Consider the following 12,273-nt stretch of genomic DNA (forward strand, 5'->3'; position numbering starts at 1 on the left):
GGAGCAGTCTCTGTATTGTTCTTCCTTCAGTCTCTGCTCCAAAGTTAGTCTCTGCAACTCCATCCATGAGTATTTTATTCCCCCTTTTAAGAAGGAATGAAGCATGCACACTTTGGTCTTCCTTCTTCTTGAGTTTCTTGTGGTTTATGGTTTGTACATTGTGTATTCTGATCTTCTGGGCTAATATCCACTTATCAAAGAGTGCATACCATGCATGCTCTTTTGTGATTGGGTTACCACTCAGGATGATATTCTCCAGATCCATCCATTTCTCCAAGTATTTCATAAATTCATTGTTTTTAATAGCTGAGTACTACTCTATTGTGTAGATGTACCACATTTTCTGTATCAATTCCTCTGTTGAGGGACACCTGGGTTGTTTCCAGTTTCTGTCTATTATAAATAAGACTGCTATGAACATGGTGGAGCATGTGTCCTTATTACATGTTGGAGCATCTTCTGCATATATGTCCAGGAGTGGTATAGGTGGGCGCTCTGGTAGTATTATGTCCAATTTCTGGAGGAACCGCCAAACTGATTTCCAGAGTAGTTGTACCAGCTTGCAGTCCCACCAGCAATGAAGGAGTGTTCCTCTTTCTCCACAACCTCGCCAGCATCCGCTGTCACCTAAGTTTTTGATCTTATCCATTCTGACTGGTGTGAAGTGGAATCTAAGGGTTGTTTTGATTTGCATTTCCCTGATGACTAAGGATGCTGAACATTTCTTTAGGTGCTTCTCAGCCATTTTGTATTCTGTCAGTTGAGAATTCTTTGTTTAGCTCTGTACCCCATTTTTAATAGGGTTATTTGTTTCTCTAGAGTCTAACTTCTTGAGTTCTTTGTATACATTGGATATTAGCCCTCTATCAGATACAGGATTGGTAAAGATCTTTTCCCAATTTGTTGGTTGCTGTTTTGTCCTATTGACAGTGTCTTTTGCTTTACAGAAGCTTTGTAATTTTATGAGGTCCCATTTGTCAATTCTTGATCTTAGAGCATAAGCTATTGGTGTCCTGTTCAGGAAATTTTCCCCTGTACCCATGTGCTCAAGGTTCTTCCCTACTTTCTTTTCTATTGGTTTTAGTGTATCTGGTTTTATGTGGAGGTCCTTGATCCACTTGGGCTTGAGCTTTGTACAAGGGGATAAGAATGGATCGATTTGTATTTTTTTACATGCTAATCACCAGTTGAGCCAGCACCATTTGTTGAAAATGTTGTCTTTTTTCCACTGGATGGTTTTAGCTCCTTTGTCAAAGATCAAGTGATCTTAAGTGGGTGGGTTCATTTCTGCGTCTTCAATTCTATTCCATTAATCTACCTGCCTGTCACTGTAATAATACCATGCAGTTTTGTTTTTTTTTTTAATCGCAATTGTTCTGTAGTACAGCTTAAATTCTGGGATGGTGATTCTACCAGAGGTTCTTTTATTATTGAGAATAGTTTTCGTTATCCTGGGTTTTTTGTTATTCCAGATGAATTTGCAAATTGCTCTTTCTAAGTCTGTGAAGAATTGAGTTGGAATTTTAATGGGGATTGCATTGAATCTGTAGATTGCTTTCGGCAAAATGGCCATTTTTACTATATTTATCCTTCCAATCCATGAGCATGGGAGATCTTTCTATCTTCTGAGATCTTCTTCAATTTCCTTCTTCAGAGACAGGAAGTTCTTGTCAAACATATCTTTTACTTGCTTAGTTAGAGTAACACCAAGGCATTTTATATTATTTGTGACTATTGTGAAGGGTGTTGTTTCCCTAATTTCTTTCTCAGCCTGTATATCCTTTGTGTAGAGGAAGGCCACCGATTTGCTTGAGTTAATTTATATCCAGCTACTTTGCTGAAGTTGTTTATCAGGTTTAGGAGCTCTTCTAAATGGAGAATTTTGGGGGTCACTTAAGTATACTATCATATCATCAGCAAATAGTGATAATTTGATTTCTTCCTTTCTAATTCATATCCCTTTGATCTCCTTTTGTTGTCTAATTGCTCTGGCTAGGACTTCAAGTACAATATTGAATAGATAGGGAAAGAGTGGGCAGCCTTGCATAGTCCCTGATTTTAGTGGGATTGCTTCAAGTTTCTCTCCATTTAGTTTGATGTTGGCTACTGGTTTGCTGTATATTGACTTTACTATGTTTAAGTATGGGCCTTGAATCCCTGATCTTTCTGAGACCTTTATCATGAAGGGATGTAGGATTTTGTCAAATGCTTTCTCAACATCTAATGTGATGATCATATGGTGTTTTTTTTTCTTTGAGTTTGTTTATATAGTGAATTACATTGATGGATTTCCATATATTGAACCATCTCTGCATCCCTGGGATGAAGCCTACTTGATCATCATGGATGATCATTTTGATGTGTTCTTGGATTCAGTTTGCAAGAATTTTATTGAGAATTTTTGCATCGATATTCATAAGGAAAATTGGTCTGAAGTTTTTTTTTTCTTTGTTAGGTCTTTCTGTGGTTTAGGTATAAGAGTAATTGTAGCTTTATAGAACGAGTTGGGTAGAGTACCTTCTGTTTCTATTTTGTGGAATAGTTTGAGGAGTATTGGTATTAGGTCTTCTTTGAAGGTGATAAAACTGCACTAAACCCATCTGGCTTTTTTTTGGTTGGGAGACTATTAATGACTCTTTCTATTTCATTAGCAGATATGGGACTGATTAAATTGTTTATCTGATCTTGATTTAACTTTGGTACCTGGTAACTGTCTAGAAAATTGTCCATTTCATCCAGGTTTTCTAGTTTTGTTGAGTATAGGCTTTTATAGTTGGATCTTATGATTTCCTGGATTTCCTCAGTGTCTGTTGTTATGTCTCCCTTTTCATTTCTGATCTTGTTAATTAGGATACTTTCTCTGTGCCCTCTACATAGTCTGGCTAAGGGTTTATCTATTTTGTTGATTTTCTCAAAGAACCAGCTCCTGGTTTTGTTGACTCTTTGTATAGTTCTTTTTGTTTCTATTTGGTTGATTTCAGCCCTGACTTTGAATATTTCCTGCTTTTGACTCCACTTGGGTGAATTTGCTTCTTTTTGTTCTAGAGCTTTCAGATGTGCTGTCAAATTGCTTGTGTATGTTCTCTCCAGTTTCTTTTTGGAGGCACTTAAAGCTATGATTTTTCCTCTTAGGACTGCTTTCATTGTGTTTCATTTTCATTAATCTCTAGAAAGTCTTTAATTTCTTTATTTCTTCCATGACCAAATTATCATTGAGTAGAGTGTTATTAAGCTTCCACGTGAATGTGGGATCTCTATTGTTTTGTTGTTATTGAAGAGCAGCCTTAGTCCATGGTGATATGATAGGATGCAAGGAATTATTTCAATCTTCTTGTATCTTTTGAGGCCTGATTTGTGACCAATTATATTGTCAATTTTGGAGAAGGTACCAAGAGGTGCTGAGAGTAAGGTATATCCTTTTGTTTTCGGATAAAAAGTTCTATTGATATCTGTTAAATCCATCTGTTTCATAACTTCTGTTAGTCTCACTGTGCCTTTGTTTAGTTTCTGCTTCCATGATCTGTCCATTGCAGAGAGTAGGGTGTAGAAATCTCTCACTATTATTATGTGCAGTGCAATGTGTGCTTTGAGCTTAAGTAAAGTTTCTTTTATGAATGTAGATGCCCTTGCATTTGGTGCATAGAAGTTCAGAATTGAGAGTTCATCTTGGTAGATTATAGCTTAGATATGTATGAAGTGTCCCTCCTTATCTATTTTGATCACTTTAGGGTGAAAGTTGATTTTATTCAATATTAGAATGGCTACTCCAGCTTTTTTCTTAGAACTATTGGCTTGGAAAATTGTTTTCCAGCCTTTTATTCTGAGGTAGTGTCAATCTTTGTCACTGAGGTGAGTTTCCTGTATGCAACAAAATGTTGGGTCCTGTTTATGTACCCTGTTTGAAAGTCTATATCTTTTTATTGGGGAATTGAGTTCATTGATATTAGTAGATATTAAGGAAAATTGTTGCTTCCTGTTATTTTTGTTGTTAGAGTTGGAATTCTGTTCATGTGGCTATCTTCTTTTAGTTTTGTTGGAAGATTACTTTCTTGCTTTTTCTAGTATGCAGTTTCCCTCCTTGTGTTAGAGTTTTCCATTTATTTCCCTTGTGTTATTTATGATTTGAAGATATAAGAAATAAGTTTTGACTCTGTAATGTAATTTTTTAAGCTTTCTGGATGTTTAAAATGAAAAATCATTCTCTCCCTAGTATAAAATATTGAATCAATATGCTAAATAAATGAATTGCATTGCCTGTCACTTTTTAAAACATATTTGTTTATGCGACACAGAAAGACCAAGAACAGTACAGACCTTATGTACAATCTAATAGTACTATCCTTAATTTCTGATGACTACATCTTTGGCTTATGTTATAAAACATTTTTACTTTTATCTTTTTTTTTAGTGCCTTAACTTAGATATATGTTCCATAAAATAAACACATTTTCCTGTTTGCCCAACATTTACTAATTTGATTGCTCCATCTTTTTTTATAACTCTTTCCTGGATTGCTTCCACTTAAATTAAAATATCACTTTCTTGTTTCCTACCAATGATCATATTTCACATTAGTTGTAATATATATCACTTTATTAATCTGAGCATGCATGCATTTCTTCCTTCTTACTGAGTCTGAATAAATTAAAAATTACATTGATATTTACAATTCCATTGTTCCTACGGGAACTGTAAATATCTCAGTTTTTGATCCTTTATAGGTAATCTGTCTTTCTTCTCTCACTATTATTAAAAGATTTTTTGTCAGGGTTTGAAAATTCTATACAGGGGCATAATGTGCTTTTCCTTCTTTCCTTTTTCCCTTAACTTTTTTAACTTTAGTTTTTAAAAAAAGTAAAGTACTGGGGCCACTCACTGATGCCAGTATGTTCATGGATAGAACCATCTACTGTGTTCAGAGGACACAAAGATAATAGATGTCATGCTGACCAGCATTTTGTAGTCATGACTGGGTCATTGCACACAGAAACTCATAAATGTGATTGAATGACAAGAAAGACCTTCAGAAAATAAACTATCAGAGTCCCTGCATGAGTGGAAGAAACGTTCATGAAGTCCCCCAACAGCTGAGCAGCTATTGGCAAGTGAAAGCTCTAGGGAAGTTTTCTTCAGATGTACACCTCCTATGCACACCTACTCTAGCTATGCTTTATTAAAACTATTTTTTACTTAGTATGGTATGTTTGATCTGCTTTTTTGTTGTTGTTGGCAGACCTAAATGTGGGTCATTCCATTTCTTAGTATCGATCAACATACATGATATTCCATGAATATTCATCAGTTTTACTTCAATGTAGCTACTATAACAATTTACCTAGATGAGTATGCACTGGGAAAAGAGAAGACAGCTGCAAGCCACAAAGGAAGACTATTAATGCATGTCCTGGTTGTAGTACAAGGTCATTCTATTCATAGTATGGAGTTCTACACCTTGAGGGACATTTAGTACACTACTATGTCCTACCAAAGGAATTCCTTGACTTCAGGTTTCTAAATTACTGTATACATAGAACCCTGTCATAAGTGAGTTTCTGAGCCACCTACCAAGTCACTAAGTTGAGAAATCCCAGTAACAATTACAAAGTCAAAATTGTTTTATCAGAATAAAATGTGATCAGCAAATATCAGAGAACATAGGTTGTTTTAGAAGCATGTAATTTGTGACTATATGTGATCTTTTTATGTAGCTATTTTATTTGAATTGGAATATACACTGTTGGAAGAAGGATTGAAGATCAGAACTATAAGAACCTCTGAGTCCTGAGGAAACCCATAAGACCTAGGAGTCCCAGAAAGGCACAGGATTCAAAGCCTCTCTTCAAGTTTATATATGCAGTAAATATTTTCTGGAGAAGAGGACACTTTTAATAGCCCTTTAGATTTTCAGATTGTAATATCACAGTATCTCTACTCATTTAACCCTTATTTTGCTTAATAACTGCCCCCAAAATATAAGAGTAGAAATGATGGCAACTTGTATATGACAAGAAGTCTTGTCACTCAAGGAGAAGATGAATGTTTGTTATAAATATATATGCCCCTTGAATATGTCCACCTGAACCTCAGTGTATTTAGAGTTTGATACCATTTGTAATTCCAGGCATCTGTTGGGTTTGGAACATATCTCACACCACATAAAGAAATAGTATGTTTACTAGTAACTGAAGGATGTTAGGAAACATGGTTACAACCATGCTCTGACATGCTACTAAGGTTAGCAGAGGCAAAGGCTGAGGTCAAAAATGATATAGGGTAAAGAATGATGATGAGAGTTAAGAGCCATTTCTAAGAATGAATTGACCCATATCACGATGATTGTGTTTTTGGTTTTTTTTTTCACAGCCCTTGCTTCTAAGTTTGTTTCTCCAAGAAGGAGAAATCCTATGAGGCCCTGAGCAGCATGCACCCAAATGAAGATGTAAGAATCATTTTCATCAGTATGGCTGTGATGTCAACTGTAGAGTCCACGAATGACTCAACATGTCCTTCAAAACAGAATTCATTGTTCTGCTCCAGTGAAATTAGGAAAACCACTTTGTAGACTCTGGGATCTATCTCAGATGGCAATTTTCTGAGCCGTCAGCATGACCATATATGAAAAACGATACCAGCTCTGGTCATCACTGTCCAACACAGAATCCTTCTAAGAATGGACATTTGCTCCACAAAATCTCCATCATTGTAGGGTGACATGTATTGTCAATAGACTCTTTCTGTTCCCCTTTACCTTGTCTCTCTTCTTTTTACAAGTGCCAGAACTGAAGATTTTCACCTACGTGTCACTAAACATAATCTTGTCTTTAACTGAAGTTCAGCACAAATGTTTTTACCTCCATTACTCTAATGCCACTCTCCCAAGGATCCTTCATAATAAAAAACTCATGGATGATATGTACGATACATAAAAAAATATTTTTCTTAAGGTCTATTCTAAATCAGTCTGTATTTTAGCAAGTGATATGTGGTGATGTTGCTTTGTGTTTTTCATAATGACTGGTTTATTATCAATCCAAAGTGGATAACTGCTAACAGTGGAAACTCCCTCCTCATTGTCCTCCAAATCACCAATACACATCTAATTTCTTCAGTCACTTCTCTTATTTTCCCTGTCTTGAGATACTCTTTTTAAAATCTTCTTTAATAATTTTTACCACTGTTATTCCACATGCAATATTCCTTTTCTTAAAGATTTTTGTCAAGGCAGACCGTTTATCTTGGGTCCAAGTGAAATATCCTATAACCAAATAGATGTGGAGTTCTAGGAACACAATGATACTGGATGCAGAAAAACTAATGATCTGATTTGCTTCTTCATATACATAACTCAAATTTATTTTATACAAGGTGAACCTTTACCCTGATTTCTTAACTTGCTGTAATAAAAATAACTGTCAATTTTATAAAATTATTTGAAAGAATCTAAACAGCTACACAATAGTCCAGCCATGTAAACCATGCTTTAAAAATTGATTCTACTATTGCTGTGTAATTATATCCTCCTGTTTTTTACTATAATGATAACCATGCAAGTTGGAAATCCCCTGATATCATGCAATTGACATTCATGCCAAGATCTAAAGAACAAAGTTTCCAATGACTTCATGTTTGATGCAGAACCCTGGTGGGAAGCCAGAGGACTAAAGCAAATGTCACTCTTCAAAGCTTTTATAAAATCTGTGGTGGTTAACCTTATGTATAAATGCAATTTGACCACTACATACCCAGATGTTTAGTCAAACCTTTCCTTAGATGTTTCAGGGCCAGGGATTATCATTGACATTTGCTAATAAATCCAAGTAGATTGTATTTCTTAGTATAAATGGGCCTTATGCATTCAGCTGAAGACAAAATAGTGGACCCTTTCACAGAAGAGTAGGATTTCTTCCTGGTCCATTGTCTTTGAGTTAAAATATTAGTCTGGCCATTCTTGGGTATCAAACCCAAGCATCACCCTTTCATGAGTGTTAAGTCTATTGGCTTTTAGACAATGATTACTCTGTCTGCTCCCACCTGACTCCAGGTTACTGACTACAGATCTAGAAACCACCCATATCAGGTAATTGTGAAAGCTGATGCTTTGGTTTATTGTATATCTGATCTATTTCCTTGAGTAGCCTTCAGTAATAGAAGGTGTCAGAGTCTTCCCTATGTAAGTTTCACACAGACTGTGTGATCTCTGATATAAGCAAATAAATAAAACAGCAAAAAGACAGACCCGTGCTTGTAGTATCTGAGAAAATAGCAAAAGGTATAGGATCCAATAGAGTCAGATCAAATCCACAAGGGCAAGAGCTAGGATATCTCACAACTGGGACACAGTTCATTTGCATAATAGAATCTTTTGTCTCTCAGCTCTCCTCCAATCCTGATCTAAACACCACAGGAGATTGACTTTGAAGAGTGGGCCCAGAGCCATGCCTGTGTCTGCCTCTGAATAACCTCCATACTCCTAACTTCCAAACCCTAATTAACTGAAGTTAGTTGGTGCAGGTGGGAAGCAGGGTTGAGGTGGCTTTCAAACAAATGTTAAAGTCTGAATCTAACCTACATAGTAATTACCACATTTTATTAAGGTAAATTTATTAGAAACTCATGATGTCTTAGCCAAAGTCTGTGTAAGGAGAAAGTGGAATTGAATGTGGCATTTCAAAGTTAAAAAAAATTATCACTAGAAAAAGAATTATTTCAGGAAAATCAATCTCTATTAGTCAAAGTTCTCTAGTGGAACATAACTTATTGACAGAGAGAGAGAGAGAGAGAGAGAGAGAGAGAGAGAGAATTTAAAGGGGACTTATTAGAGTGACTTACATGTCCAACTAGTTCAACAATGGTTGTCTACCAACAGAAGAACCAGGAACCCAGTAGCTATTCCTTCAACAAGACTAAACGTCTCACCTGGTCTTCAGTATATGCTGGAATCCCAAAGAAGAAGCCTCTATTGGCAGTGAAGGTATCAGCTCACCTTTGAGAGCAAGGGCAAATGGGTAAAGAGCAAATGCTTCCTTCTGTCACAGACCTGCTACCAGAGGGTGAGGCCCAGATTAAAGGTGGATCTTCTTACCTCAAAAGGTCTGGATGAAAGTTGATTCTTCCCACTTCAAATGGTTGAATTAAAACAAACAAACAGACCAAAAAGAAAAAAAAAGATGTACTCAGATACTTGGGTTTTAGTTAATTACAGATGTAGTTAACTTGACAACTATCATTTATCATCATAATATGCAAAAGGATTAATTAAACTTTTCAGTGAAACAAGTTGCACCAGTTGACTGAAATTAAGTATTAGAACTTAAAATTCCTCCCTATCCTTTTCAATTGTTTCATCGGGATAGGTGTTCCGAAATACAATTAAAGTTATGAGGAATTTTAGTTAGAAAATAAACAGGAATACATTTAAACAAACTTGGGTTAAAAGGGCTTAATATATTACAGGAGTAAGGAAGCAGGAAGGCTTTAGGTGTGTTCAGTATTCCTGAACTAGATCCTCATTTTTCTTTTGTACAGCTGTGTCTCTAATCCTGTCTCTTAGCGGAGATGTTGTCACCTCGACTTAGTATGGGATTTCATATCAGAATTGTTATATAATTTTTGAATAGTGGTTAATAATCTTATTTTGAGGAGACCTGTCTTAATTGAGATTTTATTTTCTAAACACTTAACCAATTGCTCCAGTGTTCTATTGGATAATTCTTTCTTGTCTCAGTGATTAATGTTTCTCTTCTTTGTGTCCTAAATTATATCAAAGGGTTCATTTATAATCAGACTCATTGTGCACAGTTCTATACTGATTTGATAATTATAACTTGGAAACATGTTTAAGCATTTGGGAAGCTAAGAACAACATCATCTCTTTCCTCTGCAGTTACAATTTTGAAACGGCCCCCATGGAGATGAATCTTAAAATCATCTTTTGAAGATTAAATTAGATACCGGCACTACTTTTTGCACTTCTGCCATATGGTATATCTATATTTCTGATCTTGTTTTGTTTCTGAGTAAAGTAAGCTCAGGTTGACCATTTTCATGTGTTGCTTTTTACGGTCTATAGAGTTCTTACAGTCCTCTCTTGAGGTGATATTTCTCTTATTTGATGCATTTTCTAGCTCCCTTTTGGCTGCTATATAGGAATGTACTAATTTCTTTCATGTATTGCTACATGGCCAATGACATACCTCTTACTCCTGCTAATAATGTTATTATTTGTTTTGTATTGGGATTTCTTTTTGTATTTTATGTGAGGTCAGTTCCTACTTTACATTGGACTATCACTGTTTCCTTTTGTCTTTGGGTACACGGATCAACGCTGTTTCTTCTTCCTCTGTAAATGATAGGGTATAGTTTTGGCTCATAAGCCACAATGCATTCTTCCAAGTGGGTCCTAAGAATGACAAACATGCATTGAAGCAAAACAAATATTCCATGAGTGTATTATTTGTACTATATGGATCAAGAATATCTGTGCTCACAAAAATCAATTAAACAGAATCGCAAGTTGTAGCACTTTCCAAAAAGTACCCTAAAACTACAAACTAAAACTTGTGGCACTAATAACACAATGTACAAATAGTCTGTGGCCCAGGTTGATCACTCTACTGTCTCCAACAGACCAGCCACTGCTCATAGGTCAAAACTGAATTCCTTCCATCTCATATCCAGGTTCACTGACAAGTCTTGACCTTCTGAGACAACCAACTAGTATCTTCTTGCTTGGGTATGTCTGAGGGAGGCCAAGTGCTCTAGGGATGCTCAAGTATTTTAAAAGAAATACTCTTTTGATAAATACATTATTACAAGCAGACAGGTCTAGTTAGGTAAATGGTTCTTCTGTTAGAATAGTTACTATACCAGAAAGTCTTGTAGAAAGAAAACAAACTTTGCATCATGTTTTCTGTATGTCTTCCCTGGAGTTTTACATAGGGTTCTACAAGATTCACCATAGTGGAGGAACCAGCAGACTGAACCTTCAGTAGTTGTCACCTTCAGGACTGGCATTGCTCACTGGATTGAGGACTGAATCCCTCAAAGGCCCATTGTCAGTACCACTCCCTCTGCCCCCAAAAGCCACTGACCTGTTCCTGACTGAGCTAAAAATAATGCTATCTGTATATATATTCACAGTGGTTCAAATGGGAGGCTTGTCATCGCAGTTACTCAGAAAAAGGGTTTTTTGTATTTTAAGTAAAGTTAGCAAGCAGAGGAGTATACAAATTGCAATGTTAATTGGAGTTGCTACATTGAAAAACAAAAGAAACAGGTTGACTCATTTGGTTTCTATTGTACTGGAGCAATCATGTTATTTCTGTATCTGTCCTAGCTACTTCTTCCAGGGTACCAAATAGAAATAGATGGGTCCAAAACATACTGAATACATTTAGCTCATAATACAGTTTACATTTTAATCAAATTTATAGCTACCTAAAATAGATTATCCAACTGCACAGAAGTCATATAAGTAGCAGCAGAATGATAAGGATGGTAACGCTTTCCCCATTCATTCAAAAGCACATAAACTGCTAAAGATATACTTTTCAATCGTTATCTGTCCCACTGAGAGTTATTCCAAGAGTATGGTTTCTTCTCATTTACACTGAAATGGGGCACTTTTGTCTGATACAGTTTTAAATCCCCATTATCTCTAAGTGTGTTTTCTTACAATGCTCACAGATACCGAATGAAGCTAAAAAGGTTTTCTCTCTTTAACTTTCTCCTTCTCCTTTCTCCCTCTTTATCTGCCCCTTCTCCTCCCTCTCCCTCTTTCTCTCTCTTCCCTTCTGCCTTCCCTTGATATTGAACATGCACATTGCAGAATATTTGGTATAATGTCAGGATACAGGCTGAGAAGCCCTAGTCCAGGAACAACCAAGATTGTCAGGTTTAATGATTATACCATTTGCAGACAAAGTGTCCTGGTATATTTCCAAATAATTCTGTTAATTCAGATAGGCAATTAACAGCAGGCAGAACATCTACAACAAGAGCTTTGTAGGCTGGAAGTGTCCAATAACTCTCTAAACTTCTTACTCTTTAGAACCAGATACGCTATTTACACCAAGGTTAGGTAACAACTCTCAGTCTCCTCTTTATGCTTTCCATGTGAAAAATAGAAAACCCCATTAAAGCCTCTTTCAGTCATGATTTCATGGAGGAGGTAACACAGTAAATTTTCTCCTTGGAGAGTTCCTCAAGATGGGGCTTGGGGAACTCAAGAAGAAGGAAGACCAAAAGGTGGGCATTTCATTCCTTCTTAAAAGG

The sequence above is a fragment of the Mastomys coucha genome, unplaced genomic scaffold, assembly GCF_008632895.1.
Source record: "Mastomys coucha isolate ucsf_1 unplaced genomic scaffold, UCSF_Mcou_1 pScaffold4, whole genome shotgun sequence".
In the NCBI taxonomy this organism is placed as follows: domain Eukaryota; kingdom Metazoa; phylum Chordata; class Mammalia; order Rodentia; family Muridae; genus Mastomys; species Mastomys coucha.